This window comes from Crocodylus siamensis, chromosome 1, assembly GCF_052110815.1.
Source record: "Crocodylus siamensis isolate JL-2025a chromosome 1, ASM5211081v1, whole genome shotgun sequence".
Taxonomy (NCBI): Eukaryota; Metazoa; Chordata; order Crocodylia; family Crocodylidae; genus Crocodylus; species Crocodylus siamensis.
Genome location: NC_143395.1, coordinates 204,719,770 through 204,739,922, shown reverse-complemented (window position 1 = coordinate 204,739,922; position 20,153 = coordinate 204,719,770). Strand labels below are relative to the sequence as shown.

General features: G+C 46.0%; 1 long non-coding RNA gene across 5 annotated transcripts in view; it reads right to left on the bottom strand.

Annotated features, from left to right (window-relative positions):
* LOC149873926 (uncharacterized) overlaps nucleotides 1-20,153 on the bottom strand; it is a 232,919-nt gene that overhangs the window by 96,074 nt on the left and 116,692 nt on the right. For all 5 annotated transcript variants that reach the window (XR_016443128.1, XR_016443130.1, XR_016443125.1 and 2 more), the window contains one exon: nucleotides 17,993-18,104. This is a non-coding gene — a long non-coding RNA (uncharacterized LOC149873926). The remainder of the gene's footprint in view (nucleotides 1-17,992; nucleotides 18,105-20,153) is intronic.

Below are 20,153 nucleotides of genomic sequence, written 5' to 3'. Positions count from 1 at the left end.
ATTTACTGGTTATTAGATCTATACCAAAAGCAGCTTTGTATCCCATAGGCAAGAATTCTCGTGGGTGATATTTTTTATTGGACTAGTGCATGGTTGGGACAGACACAGACAAGCTTTCGGGTATCACAGTACCCTTCCTCAGGTGTCACGATTCCATGGCATTTCTGTTACTGGCATAAGTGATTTGTGGTGGAAAGCAGGACCCTGGTCTGCCTAGTAACCTATTCTCTGTCTGGCCCTTCCATGTTGTCCTCAGCAGGTTCCCAAGGCTCTTGGGATTCTCTTTCACTCTGTCCCTATTTCTCTTCCATTCTACACTGACAGTCCTGGGCTTCCCTCCCCTTAGACCACTCTAAAACAACCAAAGCAAATTTCATTCAACATAAGAGCAAGCATCTCTTTGACATGCTTCCTGTCCCCAGTAGCACCGGGAAGAAAGTAGATTGTTACAGATTATACAATCCTGAGCTCTTTCTTTTAAGACCACGTCTGCGTTCTGACATGAAAATGTTTAACACTGACAGAGGATGGATATAGTAATAATGCAATTCAGTGTGTGGGTGGGTGGGTGGGTGGGTGTGGAGGATCACCCTTTCAAGACTGTAGCTGCCACTTTGATGGTACAGGGTACCCTTGACTATCACTCGTGTCATCTTCAGTACCTGGACCATCTACCAGGATGCAAACCTCTCTCTTTGAGCTGGAACCATGGAAACAAGGTTTTGATAAACAGTGGAACAAATTCTGAAAACATGTACTGTTTTCCCCACTTTCCCCAATCAGCTCTGCTCCTTGTAGTCTGGCCCTGCCTGGGAATGATGTAGGCACCTCAGATTTTTTTTTCCTCTTCACTGGAAATTAAAAGAACAGTCCTCAAGTGGAAAAAAAACTGGGGAAAATTTTGCCATCTGTCTACTTTGCGCTGGGCTCCCTGCTGAGCCCCATCCCTTCTACAACCTTCAGAGTGAGTGGATCAAAATGAATCCAATGAAATGTTTTGTCTCTCATAAAATCAGAAGTTTTCTTTGGGATCTGAGCATTTTTAAATTATTTCTTTTTATGCTGAATTGGAGGAAATTTATAATGAGCAATTGTCTCTGGTTGAAAAATTGAAACATTTCTGTTACAAATTGTCACAATAAACATTTAAATGGGTTCAGTTTTATTTTACTTTATGGACACAAACTGTTCAGCAACCTGGAGACTCTCCTGCCTAAAGAAGGGTGTTTGCATCCAAAAGCTTGCAAAGAACAAAATTTTCAACTATTTAGTTGGCTAATAAAATATATCACATTTACCCAAAGAACCTTGTCTGTTTATTTATTTTGAAGCTCTAGATTTTACATAAATCTCACTACTTTGGGGTGGGGGTAGGCATCTGACATGGTTTTTGAATACTTGGCTAGAATAGGTCATGGGATTTAGTGGGAAAGGGCAGAGGTGTAACTAAAATTTTTGTCCTGGGTGGGTGCAGGAATGCTGAACACCAGAGATTTGGGAGGATGATGGCAGGAAATACTGGAAGGAAGCGGGGCAGTCTTATGTGCCCTGGGGACTTAAAGACTTCTGTTACTGCTGCAGTATTCCCATACCTAGCTCCTATGGCTGGGTAGCATGGGATCGCTCCTGGCCAGTTGCTATTGCCACTGAGACGCTGCTCCTATCATGACAAAGGGGAGCAAGGGGAAGCACCAATCCAACACCCCCTCTAAGTCAGCGTCCAGGGCTGGTGCTTTTTGCAACAGCCCCCTCCCCCCCGGCCTCCCAAACTAAGCCACTCAGAAAGGGGGACAGAAAAGATGGCGAATACAGATAAGCATCTGAAATTTGGATGCTTCTCTAAGCTGAGCCAAAACACTGACATTTTGAATGTTTGAAAATAACCTAATTCCAAAGCAAAGCAAGAGTATATCCAAGAAAAGAGCATGCAGAGGCATTAACATCTCTCATTACTCTAAGACATATGAGAGACATATCACGGCCTGGACTGAATGCACAGATGCTTTGTATTATTCTCTTTGGAGCTGTATCGCCAAAACATTTTTTTGAAAAAAAGCCAGTAAAATTTTAAAGGACAATAAATAAAATAACCGAACAATAACAGTAATGTGAAAAATAGGCAGCACATCCTGCTATGTCTGCTTCAAGCTCTGGTAGTTTATAGAATTTATTACATCAGTGCAATCGCCTTCTGCAGCTCTCAAGGGAGGCATGTTTTTGTCTGATTGAACGGAAGAGTAAATAGTTGTAAAAAATATAAATAAATGTCCAAAGGTAACGTGACATGTTCCTTATCAACTTCTCCTCTCACACATGGGGTTGAAATCCTGGGTCCACTGGAGTCAATGGGATTTTTGCCATTGAACTTGAGTGGAGCCAGGATTTTATCTCCGATCTTTGGAAAGAATGCTTAAAATAAGTCCATTTTCCGTATTTATGCCTGCAATGCTCTTTCTTTTTGTCAGCTCCAGCAGCGTTCTCCTTGTGCAGCTTTCTGGCACATAATGAAAGGCCTGTCTTTGGAGTGTTAGAACAGAAAGGAAGCCAACAATACCTATTTACTAGGACAGATGAGGACAGCTCTGCATTCCAAAATTTGTCCTCCAAAATTTGCAGAAATCCCATATAACTGATAGCTGCATGTTAGAGATCAAACCCTGCCCAAAGCAAGTTGGAATTGCTCTTCATTTAAAACTAATTAAATTAACCAGTAGAAATACCTGTTCTAACTCTAATTTATGAGATGAAATGGAAAGATCCTGAGGTCTTGCTGTAGCACCACCAGAAAATATGTTTCTGACTGCTTCTAGAAAAAGCACCCCACAGGGATTTCTCATGATCTAGGGTAACAAGGCAAGGGACAAAACTCAGAGTCACCAGTGTATTGAGTTTAGTCCCCTGAGGAGGCTATTACAAGGAGGTTTCTTATGTGTTAAGCAATGAAAGCAGGTCAGAAAAAGGGACTCCCCCCTGTTCACATGCTTCCACCCACTTGAGAATTTCTAACTGAAATCCTCCTCCAGCCAGGAAGAGCATAGTTATATTTTAGATTTCTCTAACAGAGGCGGGATGCTGAACCTGTCTTCCCCACACATCCGACATCAGTCTAAAATGATGTTAAATTAATCCAAATCTCAGAGATGAGCAAGGGAACATAAATAAACGTTACATTGCTTTTCTTAGTCATCTCAGTCTCATGCTCTCCCTTTGTCAGAGCATGGAACAGACATGACACATTGCAACAAGTGCTGGGCTCACCCGGTGGCTGACATGCTTGTTATAAAAAAGGATGCTGTCTTGTTACCCAAAAACAGATCCTGAAAGTGAGGTTCCCCTTTATACAACCTATTCTTTATCAAAGTGTTTTTTCTCTCTCGCACGCTGTAGGCTTTTGAGCTTTCTCTGCCCATATACCATATTTACTCATATATAAAACAAGTATTTTTTTCCCCTCAATAAGCATGGAGGAAAAGGTTCCTAGTCGTACATTTGCATACAATATCATTAAACTGTTGTGAAAAGCAGCATGTGCTCAGTAATGGAAACTGACACTGTGCACAACTATAAAACACATAGCCCCTATGGGGCAAACATACATTTTTTGTTTTTTCAGGGTTTTTTTGTTGTGGCCCTCCCTTAAAAAAAATGGGTGGGTGTTCCTTCCACAGGGAACTGGCACTGGACCCACTGCAATACCAGGCCAGCACCAGGAGGGCAAGAGCCAGCCCTGACACCCACTCCACAGTGCCAAAAAATTAATTTATTAGAAAATGTTAAAGTTCAAATGGCAAAGTTCAAAGCACAAGGAAATACAGAAAGACCTGAGGGGGTGGCCACATAGAGGATGGGGGTAGGAGTGGGAACATAACTAAGTTACATATGAAACATGCAGCCAACTAAGCCCAGAAGTAGGGGAGTGGGAAGGGAGAAAGGGAGGGGGTAGGGCGTGCAATGCTTATAAAGCAGAGAATATATAGGAGACCCCCACACAACAATACTGCACTGTAATAGAGCGATGGTTTGGAAAACACATACGCTCACAAATAACAACACGAGGGATAAACTTGTGAGGGTGGGGACGAGTCTAGGATTAAAAGTCCTTGGAGGTGATTCGGTGCAGCAGGGTGGGGAGTAGTCAGACGCTATGAGGTGCATGAATACATGGGAGGGAGTCTCGGCCTCATAGCTACCGTCATGAGTGACTGGTGCCTCCTGAATCTGGGGGGCACCTGCAGAAGCCACCAATGCCACTAGCCCTACCAACAGCATCGGTGTCAACTGTCAGGAGTGGGACACCAGCCCCATCAGGGAACAAGTGCACCCCTGTGCACCCCCTACTAGTCACCTATGGCTACAGTGTTGGCACCTCCTGTCGCAGTTCCTATACTGGGCAGCACTGATGAGTGGCAGACAGTTGAGGTGGGCGTGGTTAATGAATTGCTAGTCTGTGAACCGTGTGAAGCTCCTACTGGGCATGAAGTGGTTGCTTATGCCCCACTCTGAGATGAGCTCAAAGACCTTGCCCTGGTCAGATTTCACCTTCAGGTCACTGGCATACTTTGCTTGGATGGCATACTTCAGGAACCTCTCCAGGAGGGTCCTCATGTGGAAGATCATAGTGACAGCTGGCATTGGGAGCTGGGAGCAGTGAGACTCCTACCTCCTGGTGCTCCTCAATCCAAGTCCAGTTGCAGCCGATAGACTTCCTGAGGTAGTGTATGGCATTATGCGCTTGACTCCTCAGCAAGTCGAAGTCCCCGCCATCTCAGCCAAGCTCTCCTCCCACTGAGCCACTCAGGAAGGTGGCCAGGTCACATCTGGTGGGCTGCCTTGCAATCCTCTTGAAGGCAGTGTCTTTCAGGGCACTCACTGTCTCATCTGGGCAGGTCAGGAGGTGGAAGGCATGGGTGACCATCATGATGTCACAGATTTGCCCATGCAGGGCACAACAGTGCCTCCCTGCTAGTAGGATCTCATTGCTGGCCTACAGCAGCATTTGCAGCCACTTCTTCAGCAACTGATGGATCTTGGCATCCACTTTCTTGAGGGAGGGAGAATCTTGGGAACCACTAAGCCCCTCAGGATGAATGCGATGTAGAGGATAAAGAAAGTGTTCACCGCATCTATCTTCTGCTAAGGTACCAGCGAGGATGAGTCTAGCTTGTGGGCCTCCTGCACAATCCCATTAATGGTCTACTCTAGTGTCTGCTTCACCTGGTATCTGGTGGACATCCCCAGGTGGATGTAGCTCTGTCTCAAGCACCTCATCTGTTTGCCCTGGATGGTGACAACAGAGTCCAGGATGGTGCTTTTTTTCCCTGCAGTTGACATTCAGAGAGGCACACTTCGCAGCATTGAAGCAGAGCCCCATCCACTTGGCTGCCTCAGAAGTGACATCCAGCATCCTCTGCAACTGCTCACCATCACCAATGAGGAGGACCAGGTTGTCTGCGTAGGCCAGGATGCTCAACCTGCACCTGTAGAGGTCAAGTTCTCCAGGGTCTTCAGCCACTGCTCAGAGGTGTGGCTCCATCGCCAGGTTGAAGTTGATGAGGCTGAGAGGGCAGCCCTGCTTTTCTCCAGACCAGATGGGAATGTCATATATCTCATCCTCCAATGACTGGATGGTGGTGGTGCAGCCATCATAGAGCTCCTGCATGAGGTCAGTGCTTCCGTCTGGTATCCCAGGCTCCCAAAGTGTGTTAAAGATGTTTTAATGGAAGGTGGTGCTGAAGGCGTTGGAGATATTAAATCATGCCACTGTGCACTGCCTTCTGGCCCTCTCAGCATCATCCAGCATTGTCTAGAGTACAAACTTATGTTCACAGCAGCCCTTGTTCAACAGGAAGTCCTTTTGGCTCAGGCTGATGGCCTCCGTGCTCACTGCCCAGTTGGTGATCTTGGCCACCAAGCAGCTGGTGTAAAGTTTGTAGATTGTGGAGCACAGAGCAATGGGCCTCCAGTTGCTCAGCTCACCTTTCTTGTGTATGAGCACTGTCATTGCCTTCTTCCAGGAGCTGGGCATGTGGTAGAACTCCCTGCATCAGTTGAAAAGCAGCATCAGGACAAGGCATCCTGGGTCTCTCTTCTTCAATAGGCTGTACCTAATGTCATCTTTGCTGGGTTCAATGACTTTGGTCCTGCTCAGGTGGGCCCCCATTTCCTTGGGCGTATGAAGTCTGCCTCAAGTCCCTCTGCAGAGCTGATGGGAATCAGGGTCCAACAGATATGAGGTGCAAGATGATGGCTTCCATCTGAGGGTTGAAGATGCTGTTGGAGTAGGTGAACAGGATCTCCCAGGAAATCTGGCAGAATGTTTCTCCTGCTTCACCTTGGGGCAGTTGGCCCAGTACAGCTTCTGGATTTTTGGGAGCTGCCTCTGGTTGTAGCACTGGCACTGAGGACCTCTTCTGGGGTGGTGCTGGTACGGTGCTGGTCTGGCTGCTGGGTCACCACTTCCCTGGGGTTGCTAGGTTAGGTGGCTGCTGAGAGTTCTTCAGTGAGCTTGGTCACTGAGGCTTTGAAGGCCTCGAAGCTGGTGGTTTTGGAGAGCTCCTTCATCCAGATAACTTGCCAGGGCGTGCGCGCAGCCTCTGTGAAGGGGCGGGTATCTTTATGGCTCAGGGGTGTCCTGGAGAGGCAGGCCAGTGGCTTCAGGTGGCTCTGGGGCTCCCTGATTTGAGCTGCTATGAGCTGGGGTCACATCCAGGAGGGGGCAGGTCTTGCGTGATGATGTTGATGAGGCAGGCCTTGTTGCAGGGGGATCCCTCATTACCTGCTCTGGGTCTGTTGGTGATGTCACTGGCTTTGCAGGTTCCCTGGATACTGGAGCAGGTGGGGTGGTGGGCCTCACTGGACCACGTGGGGTGGTAGAAGCAGGTAGAGTGGTGGACCTCACTGCCATGGTCTTCCTTGCTGCTGCCCAGGCCAGGAATATCTTCTGATGCATCTTCAGTTGCTTCAGCACATCAAAGCATTTCTCACAGACAGCACAGAAGAAGGCCAGGCACTTCTGGTGGATGCACCTTAGGTGCTTTTGGAGGTCATAGAATCATAGAAAATGAGGGTTAGAAGGGACCTCTGAAGGTCATCTAGTCCAACCCCTGCTCAAAGCAAAACCATCCCCAACTAGATCATCCCAAACAAAGCGCTGTCTAGCTAGGTCTTAAAAACCTCCAAGGATGGAGCTTCCACCACCTCTCTGGTAACCTGTTCCTTTGTTTTACTACTCTCCTAGTAAGAAAATTCTTCCTAATATCTCACCTAAACTTCCTTTGCTGCAACTTAAGAGCATTGCTCCTTGTTCTGTCATCTGCCACCACTGAGAATAGTCTAACTCCATCCTCTTTCGAACCATCCTTCACGTAGTTGAAGGCTGCTAGTAAATCCCCTCTTGGTCTTTTCTTCTCTAGACTAAACGAGTCCAGTTCCCTCAGCCTCTCCTCATAAGTCATGTCCCCCAGTCCCCTCACCATTTTTGTTGCCTTCCACTGGACTGTCTCTAATTTGTCCACATCCTTTCTATAGTGGGAGGCTCAAAAGTGAACATAGTACTCCTGATGTGGCCTCACCAGTGCTGAATAAAGGAGAATAATCACTTCCCTTGCTCTGTTGGCTACATCAGGTCCCACATCGTGCAGCTTCACTAATAGAAATACTAAAGACCATACCGGGCTTCCCAAGCCACTTTCCACCTCTCAGGGCATGCAAAAGAGCTTGAAAGAGCATGCAAGCATTGCTGATCTCTCATTTAATGCCTCATTATGCTGCTGAAACGGCATACATGGAAATCAAGTGCACTGAATACTACAGTGCTACTCTTTCCATACCACTTTTAAGGGCATGTCTCATTGTAAAGTTCATGTGGGTGATCCTTGCACAGGCTGGCCTAACTATGGGGTGAGCAGCCATGCTGCAAAGCCAGACCCAAGTTACTATGTCCTTGTTATGGGTGAACTCAATTGTGTGTACAGCTAAATAAACTGAGCTCCCCATGGTTCTTTCCCAGTGAATAGTAGGAGAATCAGTTGGTCCTGTCAGGCATGTGGAGGGATTTGTTGGAAGCCATTGGCAAACTACTAGAATGTAAGTAGCCTTCATCCACTCTGTGAAGTGGATGGGTTACCAGTCTGAAAGCTTCCTCAGACTCCAGGGCTTAATACCAACAGAAAAGTCTGTTTTTCCATAGAGTTAATCTATTTAAATCGTTTTAGTCTCCGGTCCAGATTTCATAGTCAGTGGGATTAGGCACCCAATTAGGTGCCAGTCTATACTCTTGATATCTAAACCTATTTACAAATCTGGTTGTATATGTCCTCATCCTTGTTACCCAGGATCATTCAGCACATGGGATATAGATATGGTCCATCCCAGTCACCGTGCTTTTGACCCACAACCTGCAATATCAATCTGGGGGAAACAAAACAGGCCTGCATTTAGTTTGGCTAGGGCAAGCAGTGGAGCAGTGCTTCCATCTGCCAGCCCATGCTTCTGCTGTGTTTGGAGTTGCACTAGTTCAAGAAGGTTGCTCTGCGCTCTGCATTCAAGTGTGCTGCCGAGGTCACCCTCTTGATGAGCTCTGAAATGAACATTTGTCCCTTCTGGCTCATTTAACGATGACTGGGCACCCAGAGCACTCTCATTTCATTGTCCATTGGACTTTGCTGGCATTTGGGATAGTACAGCTGTGAGGAAAGAAAATAACATGCTAGAAGCAAACTTTGCAGATTGTACGCAAGTGTTACAAGTGATTTCTCTGATCCCTGGTCAGAGAGTGCTGAAACTATTCCCCACAACCCCCGTTTTTTGGCATATGATTGAATTCACATTTTTAGGATCTACAGTTACATTATTGACACAAAACAAACTGTTAAGTGTGATTATAGGCAGCAGGGTTTTATTTTTTTTGTTCTAAAAGGAGACACATAAACCTGAGTTGTGGCTCCAACAAACAAAAATTACTCTTAATGAACTGTCAAGAAAATACTGGCTGATGTACAATTTGGCAGGACTACAGACTATACTATAACTCCCCAGGACTGCAGCAACATGACACTGGAAGCTTTTATATTGGATGAATAATGAACTGCTGAGTGAAAAGCATGGAGTAATTATTCTGTCTGCATGCACGTGTATATGGTCAGTTACACATATACATAGGTGTATATTACATACATACACATGAAAGCAGGACCAAACACACTGTCCCAGATCTGGAGAGGTGGCTGAGTAATACTCAGTATTAGTGAGGGTGGAGGTGCAAAGGTGCATATCATCCATTTTCACACTTCCCTGTGCTGTCAGGCTCCTGGGCCAGCCCCTGACTATTAATGTAGGGCAACCATAAGCATGCTTTATTTCAGAGGTGACCAACCTGCATCACACCTGCCACAAGTGGCATGGGAAGCCTCCATGCATGGCATAAGGAAGACTGGAGACAGGAGAGAGGCAGCATAGTGGCAGATGGGGCAAGGAGCAGAAATCAGAGCAGCAGTTTGGGCAGGGAACAAAGGGCAGGAAGTAGGAAGAAAAGCAGCTGAGTGAGCAAGGGGAAGGGATAAGAGTAGCATTCAGAAAGAGTGTTGGGCTAATTTGTGGCATGTGCCAAGATGGTTGGGCCCTACTGCTTTCTTTAATGTTGGCTGCTCATGGTTCCAAGGGGCAGCTCTAGTGGCCAGGGATCCCTAGGGAATATGGATGCCTACCCCTCCCTCTTTTCTGCCATGTTGCTTGGGGCTAAAGAGGAAGTAGTAAAGGAGCAGACACAGCAGCTGCCTACCCCTCAGAATTTCCTCTACGCAAAGCAATCCTCTACCAGCAGTGACAGCTGTCTTCGGCACCATGCTGTGCTGCTGGAGCAGTCTGCCTGGCCCTGGGGATCTGTCCCACAGCCTTAACAACCACATCCGCTCTATCATCTGTACAAAATAAACCACCTTCAGGAACGCAGCAGTTTCCCGGGCTGGTCTCAATATGAACATGGAGTGAGAGAGGGTAGTAAATGCACAGCTTGAGAAACTGAAAATGCTGTGTACTTCCCATTCTCTTACAGATACAGCTCCCATTGCTACAAGACCCATGCACCTCACAGCTTTTAAATGAATTTATGGCCATGGCACCCAATGAACATACGACTGCAAGGGGCCATGCTTGGGCCATGGTGTCCAGCCCCCAGCTACTAAGGTAACCGCATCATGTAATCCCTTTTCACAAACCTTCCTAGCTCCTCCTTCCAGTCATGTCCAGCCTCCACTGCTCCTGTTGGGAGGCTGATCCAGAACTTCTCTTCTATGATGGTTGGAAAGCTTCTCTCTGGTTTTCTAGTCTAAATTTATTAATGATCATTTTGGCCCTGTTCATTTGTGTGCCAACAGAGTCCTTTAGATTAAATAACTGCTCCCTTCCTGTGTTTAATCCTCTGATGCATTTACAGCCACCAATCACATCCCTCACAGCTTTTTTTTTTTTTTTTTGCTAGGCTAAACAAGATCAGCTCCTTTAGGCTCCATTTTTAAGATGGGTTCTCCACATCCCAGATCACCTCCAAGCCCCTCTCTGCTTGAATTTATCCTTCATGACAGAATTGTATGCAGGCTTCCAGATAATGTCTCAATAGCAAAACGCACAACGGCATTAGCATTTCCCTGTCTCTACTGGAAATACCTCCAACTGATACATCCTAGTCTTGCATTTGCTTTTTTCATGGCCTCATCATACTGGCAGGTCAGTCATCCTATGAGTTACCAATATGGGCAGATCCTTCCCTCTCCCTGTTATTCCACGCTGATAAGCTTCCAGACCCTGCAGCTATTGTTTGCGTGCTCTTTGGACCACCACATTGAACTCCATTTCTATTTTTCCAGTTCTAGTGGCCATCCACTTCTTCCAGTCCTCCTCTGCACTGCGATTGCCTCCCAACTTCATGTCTTCAGCAGATTCATGAACCTACTCCTACTTCTTGGGCATGGCCACTAATGAAAATATTAAACAAGACAGATCACACAATCCACTCTGGAGGATTTCCACAAGTAGCCCCCATCTACTCCAACACTTTACTTTTCAACACAACTCCCTAGGTGCATTTACACGTGCATCTTTTGGAAGTCACTCATCAAGCTGGAAGTCACTCATCATGGTGTCCTGTGACCAGTGGGGTCCCCCAAGGCTCTGTCCTTGGACCCATATTGTTCAACATCTTCATTAATGATGTGGACATGGGAGTCAGGAGTGGACTGGCCAAGTTTGCCAATGACACCAAACTTTGGGGCAAAGCATCCATGCCAGAAGACAGGCGGGTGATCCAGGCTGACCTGGACAGGCTCAGCAAATGGGTGGACAACAACATGATGGTGTTTAACACTGAAAAATGCAAGGTTTTCCACCTTGGGGAAAAAAAACCTGCAGCATCCTTATAGGCTCGGCAGTGCTATGCTGGCTAGCGCTACAGAAGAAAGAGACTTGGGGGTCATCATTGACCACAAGATGAACATGAGCCTGCAATGTGATGCTGCGGCTAGTAAAGCAACCAAAACGCTGGCTTGGATCCATAGATGCTTCTCGAGCAAATCCCAGGATGTCGTTCTCCCTTTGTACTCAGCCTTAGTGAGGCTGCAGCTGGAGTACTGAGTCCAGCTTTGGGCTCCACAATTCAGAAAGGAAGTGGAGAAGCTTGAGAGAGTCCAGAGAAGAGCCACGCACATGATCAGAGGTCAGGAAAACAGACCTTATGACGACAGGCTGAGAGACATGGGACTCTTTAGCCTGGAAAAGCGCAGGCTCAGGGGTGATCTGGTGGCCACCTATACGTTTATTAGGGGTGACCACCAGTATCTGGGGGAACGCTTGTTCACCACAGCACCGCAGGGGATGACGAGGTCGAACGGTCATAAACTACTACAAGACCGTTTCAGGCTGGACATAAGGAAGAATTTCTTTACTGTCTGAGCCCCCAAGGTCCGGAACAGCCTGCCACTGGAGGTAGTTCAAGCACCTACATTGAACACCTTCAAGAGTAAATTGGATGCTTATCTTGCTGGGATCCTATGACCCCAACTGACTTCCTGCCCTTTGGGCTGGGGGCTGGACTTGATGATTTTCCAAGGTCCCTTCCAGCCCTGATGTCTATGAAATCTATAAAATCTTACTGTGGAGTTGACTAATCAGCTCCACAGTAAAGCAGCATCGTCTACACCTGTGCCCATAGAAGGGCACAATAAATTAACTAACTCTGCTGTAGGATATTACTGTCTGGAACAAGTACTATATGCAGAAAAGTAGTTACGTGTGCCAAAATGCATGTGTAGATGGTGATCAGGGCTGGCTAAGGCATGAGGGTGTTACTGTGCGAAGGGCTGCCTGATGGCTAGCCCTGCACTGTAGCAACCTCATGGCCCAACCAGCCCCTCTGCAGTATGTTGAGCCAGGGCAGAGCAGCCCTAACCTGGCAGGCTGACCCTTAGGGCCTCCTGCCAGCAAGGGCTGGTCTGCTATGGAGTTTTTTTGCTACATGCTAATTGCACATATAGTTGTGCTCCCTCTGCCTTTAACTAGTCCCTTCTCCCTTCCCATTTAATTAGTTTCCCATTTGACACAATATTAAACACATTCCTGAAGGTCAGATTGGTGAAAGCTTCTGCATTTCCTTTATCTATAAAATTAGGCTTGTTATTTCCTGGAACAGAATCCTGGGCTGGGGAGTATCCATCCCCTTGTTTGAGTGCATTGAGCTCTTTGGGTTTTCCTATATGCCACTTTTTATAGACCCCATTCCCATTGGTCATCCTGCCTTTGCTCCATGCATCATCATCATCCATGCATTATCATCATCCCTGTCAAAAACTGAAGCAAAGTCTTCATCTAGTGTTAGGGACATGCCTAGATTAGTTTTTCATTTCTATCCCTTCCTCACTCCATAACGTTCCCATTTCTTTCTTGGTGTCCCTTTTATTAATATGCACTTTTAATATTTGCTTTAATTTCCTTTGCAAGGTCTAACTCAGCTTGACTCATGGTAATTTTGACTTTATCTCTACACTTTCTGACTTAATGGCATAGCTTGCTTTCCTGATCAGTACCTTCTGCCAGTCCTTGAAGACTCTCTGCTTACACCACATATCCTTTTTGATGTGGTTATTAATCTATGTTTGAAGTGCTTCCCTGCAAAGTCTTTCCACTGGCTTGGTACACAGATTCCAAATAGCTTTTCCACTCTTGACTCAAAGCAATTCCACGCCTTTCCTGAATTTAAGTTGTGAGCTCCTCAGTCAGTTGACTTAGCTAACTAGTTCCCTTAATTTCTGTTTCCTCATCTGAAGTCAGGAACCTTAGTGATAGAACTGCTTGGTTTTATCCTTCCATTAAGCTGAAACTGAACCACCTCATGGTCATTCCACCCAAGGTAACTTTCTATGATCAGCTCTTCTAGATCATAACCAACTCTGAACTAGCCTTAACTGTTGTTAGGTCAGCACCTATTCTGTCAGTCAGGGCAGTGCTATCATCCCTGTCTTGGAGACAAAAAAGTGCAGCATGGAAAGATGAAGAGCAACACCTAAATTAGTTCTTTGGTACCTCCAATATAGGCACTATGATGTCTTATAAATAGGGTGAGTGGCTCCAGAGGTGGTGCCAGCTCCCAGCAGAAGGCACGGGCACATCTACATGCACTTTATGGCAGGTTCCCTGTGGGCCAGAGTCTCTCACAGAGCAAGTGATGCTTGGCCAACAGAAGGAAGGTGTTCATGCACCACTGGGGAGTTGCAGGTGTGGGACACAGTTGCCGGCTCACCAGCAGAACCTGGGATCTGCACTACATTAAGCTCTGGCTAACTTGCCTACAGGATAATGCAGCATGCTCCAAGGATCAACTCCTGGTAACTGTTCATTATTGTATTCACCAGTAATTGCACCCTTGTTGCAGGGGTGAATTAGCCAGTGCTTACTGTATGTAGCTTAGACCCTGGGCACCTCTGAAAGGCAATTTGTAACATTTTTGCCTAGGGAGTCAACTAGCAGTTAGACCAGTGCACAGAGTGTGCCTGAACTCCTGCCCCTCTTGGGAGGTTGGGTACCTGTACCCCTCAGGATCATAGCACAGCATCCATCTCCCTGGGCAGTGGTGAAGCTGCCACCTATTTTATGTACAATTGTCTAGTGGATAGAGAACTCATCCAGGAAGTAAGAGGCCCTGGTTCTAGGGTCCTGTTCTCCCAGGGAACTGGCTTCATCTTGCTCTGGCCCAATTAGTACTGCTTTCCTTTCTGCACAGTAGCTTAGATGCAAAAGGATTAGAAAGGGGTGCTCCCATTCTGCCTAACTTACAGCTTGGCACATGGGTGAGAAGGAGTCAAACCCTCTCAGGCTGAGGAGGGCCTGGAACCCAGGTGTCCCCCTTCCTGGGGGAGCTGGTCTGTGACCTACCTTGCACCAGGGGGTCAGTAACACATTGCGGGGCAATCCAGAGTGAGAGGCACTGGTCTGGGACTGGCCATTGATGCTTACAAATGGGTTCTGGTACAAAAAAGATTGAGGACCACTGTTTGAGATAACTTCCTCTGCATGCCCCCATCCTACTGAGGTGTCTAATGCACCAGTCTGGATTGGTCCATAGCAGCTTGCCCAGGATTGTGCAGGAAAATTTGTGACGCAGCATCTACCTGAGACACTGACTGCACAGTCATTACTGTGCAGTCATTTAGTACTTGTATAAACAAGTGCTAAATGACTGTGTGGTAATCAGAGTTACTGCACAGTTGTGCTGAGGAACAGTTTTTTTCTGATGCTTGACTGCTCGGTAGTCTAAAACTACAGTGAAGTAAGTAGCATCTTGTCATACTTTCTGTCATGCAACACTACTGTGCAGTAGTCACAGGCTACTGTGCAGTCAGCTTGTCGTGTAGATATGACCAGCACAGGCCTGAACCCAATTCCCCAGCCAGCACCACAGTTGCGTGCGTGCGTGTGTGTGTGTGTGTCTCTCTCTCTCTCTCTCTCTCTCTCTCTCTCTCTCAGCCCTGTGTGGATGGGCAGCCCTGTGTGAATAGCATTGGGCTCCTGCCCTCAGAACAACTGACAGGGTCTTTGAACACCCCCAAGGAAGTGGTGGGAAGCCCCTGGTGTACACAGCCTCACAGCACCCCAGTGTTTGTTTGGACATAATGTTTCCATTCACTGCAGAGCCCTGGACTCTGGGTCAAAAAAGGGCAAATCCTATAGCCCCCGAAAGGAACCACAGCTCCCAGCATGTCTTGGCATTGGCACAGCTGGAGTCAGCATGCAACAGCTGCCAAGAAGAGTGGCACAGGAGAGAGAAAAGGTAGACAGGCACTGTAAAGAAAGAGGCCAGATCCCTAACTGGTGTAAATCAGCAGAACTCTACTGGAATGAATGTGGACAACATCCCCAGGTGGCGTAAATCACTATGCTTCACTGGCTTCTTTGGGGCCAGAGCTGCAGGGATGTAAATAAGCCTCATTCCACTGAAGTCAAGAGGAGTTGTACTCACTTCCACCAGCAGAGGATCTGGCCCGTGATACCAGCTCATTGTCGTGTGCAGTGGTCTGTGCTCGGTGACCTTGCCCCCACAAACACCAGGTGCACACAGTGCCTGTGAGGCCATGCAGCTGCTACAATGTGGCACTCTCACTGTTGTGCACAGGCCCATGTAAGATAAACAACATAGCATCACTGCCTAGCCAAATACAGGGCCAGTGAAATCCCTGCAGCAGGACTGCAGCTAAGGGGGGCCATTAAATATTTATTTGTATTTTTAATTTTTTTAATTTTCCAACAGAGACAGGAAATTAACTCACATTTCAGCAGCAGAAGACAATGGACAGTCTCTCTATCCTGAAGGCTAAACATTACTGCCTTCATCTAGCTTTCAGTGCTGCTTTCACTTGTTTTTCCCTTTAGTGGGGATCTTTTCAAAGCTGCCCTGGATGTTTGGATGTCTGCATCCTATTAATTTTAGAGCCATGTGAGAGGCACCTATGCAAACTTTCAGCCAGTATAGAGCTTTATAAAATAAACCTTTAGAGCCACTCAGAACATGTAAGGCTTCATCTGTGAAGCTATACCACTTCAGGGAGGAGCCAGATTGTTTTCTTTCTTTCTCTTTTTTTCTCTGTCTTTCTGTCTTTCTTTATGTCTGTCTGTCTGTCTAGTCTCTATATTCATACATTTCCAGGGAACTCACTTATCAAAATGATTTTTACTTCTGGATGAAAAAAAGAAACCCTGTATTTGCTTTAAAATAAATGCTGAAAAATATAAGAAAAAACAAGACTTAATTATAATATGAGCCTGAAGTGGGACTGTGCCCTGCCTCCCTGCTTTTTAACTCCCCCCCCCGCCAATCATAAAGAAGTATGGCTGGAAGGGACATCTGGAGGTCATTTAGTCCAACCCCCTGCCTGAGGTGGGATCATCTCTATCCAAACCATCCATACAAATCTTCCCGAGCTCCTCTTTCCCCCACTATTCCCTTCCTTATCACCAGGTTTTGCCAGCCTTCTCTTTTCTTCTCCAATCCTGACAAAAGAACTTCAGTGCTCATTTGCATCAAGCCACAGGCATCCTTTCTATTGTGAGAATCAAAACACACTCGCGCGCGGGTGCACATACACACATGCACAGAGGATATATTCGTAAAGCAAAAACCACCAATTGCTCAAAACATCAAGTACCTCAGAGTTCAAAAATAAAAAATAGTAAATAGTAGGCAGTGTACTTCAGCTTTAAGAGACTATCCGATAAACTTCACAAATGCCTTGCTTTCAAGTCTGAGTGGAGAGCTGGGGAGATGGGGAAGGGAAGGATGCTGTCATGAAGAAAATTAAGTGATTCACCCTTTCACAAGCCAAACTGCACAGAACATACTTGGCTAAAAGCTGTCTGACGGAGCATTCAGCATGGTGCAGGGACATATGTCAAATGCCCCAGAAACGATTAAGCCAACTGTTGACTCCAACATTCACTGGGAAACTTGTAGCCAGAGTATTAGGTTTTGCTGTGAAAAGCACTTTGTTATAGTTGGATCAGCCAGTAACAAAATGGTGTGAAAAGGAGAAATAATCTGGATACATTGTACAGGCAAATCAGAGTCATTTCTGTGAATTAAAGGCATTTCAGCTCATAATTGCTATCCATCTCATACCCTCCCTAGACTGATATTATTCCTTCTTATATGCAGGGGTTCTTTGCTTCCTTAATGTGGGTTTTTCCCCCAAAATAAAGTAAACCAAGCTTTGTAGCTCCACATTCCCAACAGACCCCTCTCACATTTGCCCTTGGAAAGAATATGAGTATCCTCTTAGCAGCAAATTCCAGTCCTTTTCCCTGTGACAGAGGTCTGGGCCCCACTGCTTAACTGGGGACGATGCTTCCCATCCAGGGACAGCTGCCCTAGTTCCTTCCTCATATAAGAGAGAGCTAGGAGTAGACACAAGTAGCGCTGAACAAACCCAGCATGCCGCACAGTTTAGCCCACAAGTTGAACCTGTACAGTACTGGAGTTAAAGCACACAGCCGGCCTGCTCTCAGCCTGCATTGCTCCTGCAACCAAATTCCATCTATGCCAAAGTCAACAGGAGGTTTGGGGAGGGGAACAAAATTCACAAGAGCAGGCCCAGGCACTTCCATAGAGTCATTCTCTGTGCATAAAGGATCCTAACCAGCGATGTTTCACTCTCCACACCTGCCCCAACGCTGCAGTGTGCAGAGGGGAGGAATAGGCCTCTGTTATAAGTGCATACAGGGAAAATAGTTTCCTTCAGCTGAATGCATTTTAAAAAACAAGGTTTCTTGATTTAAAACGTCTTCACAACTGAGGACTGTCTGCACGATGGGTTAGGGATTCATGCCACCCTCATTTTATTTGGTGTAATTAGACTGATTTACATAGTTAAGGCTCTGGTATAATCTCTACATGAGAAAAATAGCTCAGGTGGTGTCTAGAAAGATCACCATCACACAGATATTTTTAGACACCTACCTCTTCTGAAGTGTCAGCTGTGTACAGACACTAGGAAAGCAGTCAGCTGTTCAGGGTGAGCCCATAGTTGATGTGGTATGATGCAAGAGACTGCAATGTGGGTATGTGTCATCTGGAAAATGTAAAAAAGAAAATGTCCAGAGTGAAAAAATTGCATATTCATTTTTAAAGGAGCCATAAACTTTAAATCTGTACACCGAAAAACTAGTTACTTATGAAGCTAGCACCTTGAAGTCCTGGTCAAGGTCAGCTGAAGGAGTCTCTGTGTGACTCTCAGTCTTACTGTGCCAACACTGCTGTGAAGTGGCCCCCACCCCAAAGAGCTTGCAGTCTAAGACAAGCACAGGGTGGGGGAAGGGAAGCGCAGATCCAGCGAGAGGAAGTCATTTACCAAGGCCACACAGCTGGGCAATGGCAGAACCCAGAATAGAGCCCAGGTGTCTTGAGTCCCAGTGTCATTAATAATGCTGAGCTTAGCTAGGATATCACAGAGTGCTGCAAAAGAGGGTGGCTTTAAGCTCTCAAGGGAGAAATGAAATGGCCTCCTCATGGATATGAGCTGGGACAGTGGCAAAAGTGGGAAGAGACACTGCTGTACTGTGTTTCCTCCAGTGTATTGGGCCATGAAAAATGGAGTAATAAACTACAGCTCTGTCATGGGCTGTTATTCCTGGATCTTCTTCTCCTTCCACAAAGAACCAGTTATGTGCCAACTCAGCTAAAACACAAGAGACTCTTCCATCTCTGGAACCGTGAGGCCAACCGACAACAACAGGAGCCACATGACGTTACAAACTATTATTTTGTTGTTTAATGGCTGAATATCTATGCCTGGTGTGAGAATGATCAGCTCCCACAAAAATATGGATCCTGTGCTGAATAATGGCTAATATTGCTTTACAGCAACCCATGTAAACAGCCCATGCGTGCTTGTTGCAATTGTTCCACTAGGAGCCAAGAGTGTTTTCAAGCAAAATGAAATAATCATGACTGGTCAAACATGCCAGACAGCCAAGATATGGCCACGCTGCAGCCATTAGCTGCTTGGAATCACAAAAATGCTTCCAGCCATAACTCAAACACTTAAAAAAAGTACCAATTGTTACACAAAGGCAAATGTGGCACATACAACATATACTCAGCAAGGATGTCAAAAAGGACATGAACATCACTGGCTGTCTCCCCACAGGCACAGAGAAGGATTGGCTGACAATTGCCTTTCAGCAAGAGTCAGCAGGTCAAAATGCAATATGCAGAAGTAGGGTTGTTCGAACAACTCAGAGGCACGTAAATGTAATGAAATACAGACCATGGAACATGTGTTTGTCTCTCAGCACCTGGAGGAACTGTTTGATGTGGAAGACATTGCCAGGCCTACAGACTTGTCTTCATCATATACCTGATACTGGAAAAACTTCTGTGTTTGGAGGGGGGAAGGTAGCAAATAATGATAGCAGCCCCCCACAGATAAGATTGCAGATACTTTGCAGTGCAGCTGGATGGTGGAGCAACCCAAAGCAGCCACACTCAGCTTACCTGAGCACACTGTACTGCTGCAGGAAAAACTCCCACATTTTTGTTTCATGGGCAACCACCCTCTCCCTTAGTAAGTTTTGGCTATTTGCTGTCACAAGAACATACTGCAGCAGTATTTCCTAACCAGGTTTGGGGAATACACTCTGAAATTTAGAACATCATCTTTAGGTTTCAGAATTAATGACAAACTGAGGCAATAAGAGAGTTCACACCTCTTAGAGTATTTGGTCTAGTATGCTCCAAAATGCCAAAGTTGAGCAAGTAGGAGAGGTATCTACATGTGTGTCTAGAGACCTCCCCAAAACTTCTGAGCACTTCTAGTTTCCATCAAAACTTCCATGGGCACTACTTGCTTCAAGCTAAAGCCTGATTCATGAAAAACCATTCTAGAAGCAGTATGAAAAAAAACCCTCTTAAAAATCTGGATCTTTTAAGTTTTAAATTACAGGAGTTCCTAAAAGGGAAGTTTATTTGTTTCAGGTGCTATTTTTGGTGTTTGTTTGGCTCAGAAAAGATTTTAATGTATGCATGAAATTTTGCCAGCTGTTAGTCCATAATGTAACCTATTTTTTGGTGATTTGTTCTGAAATGTAAAATGAAATCAGTATTTCATGAAGTATACTCT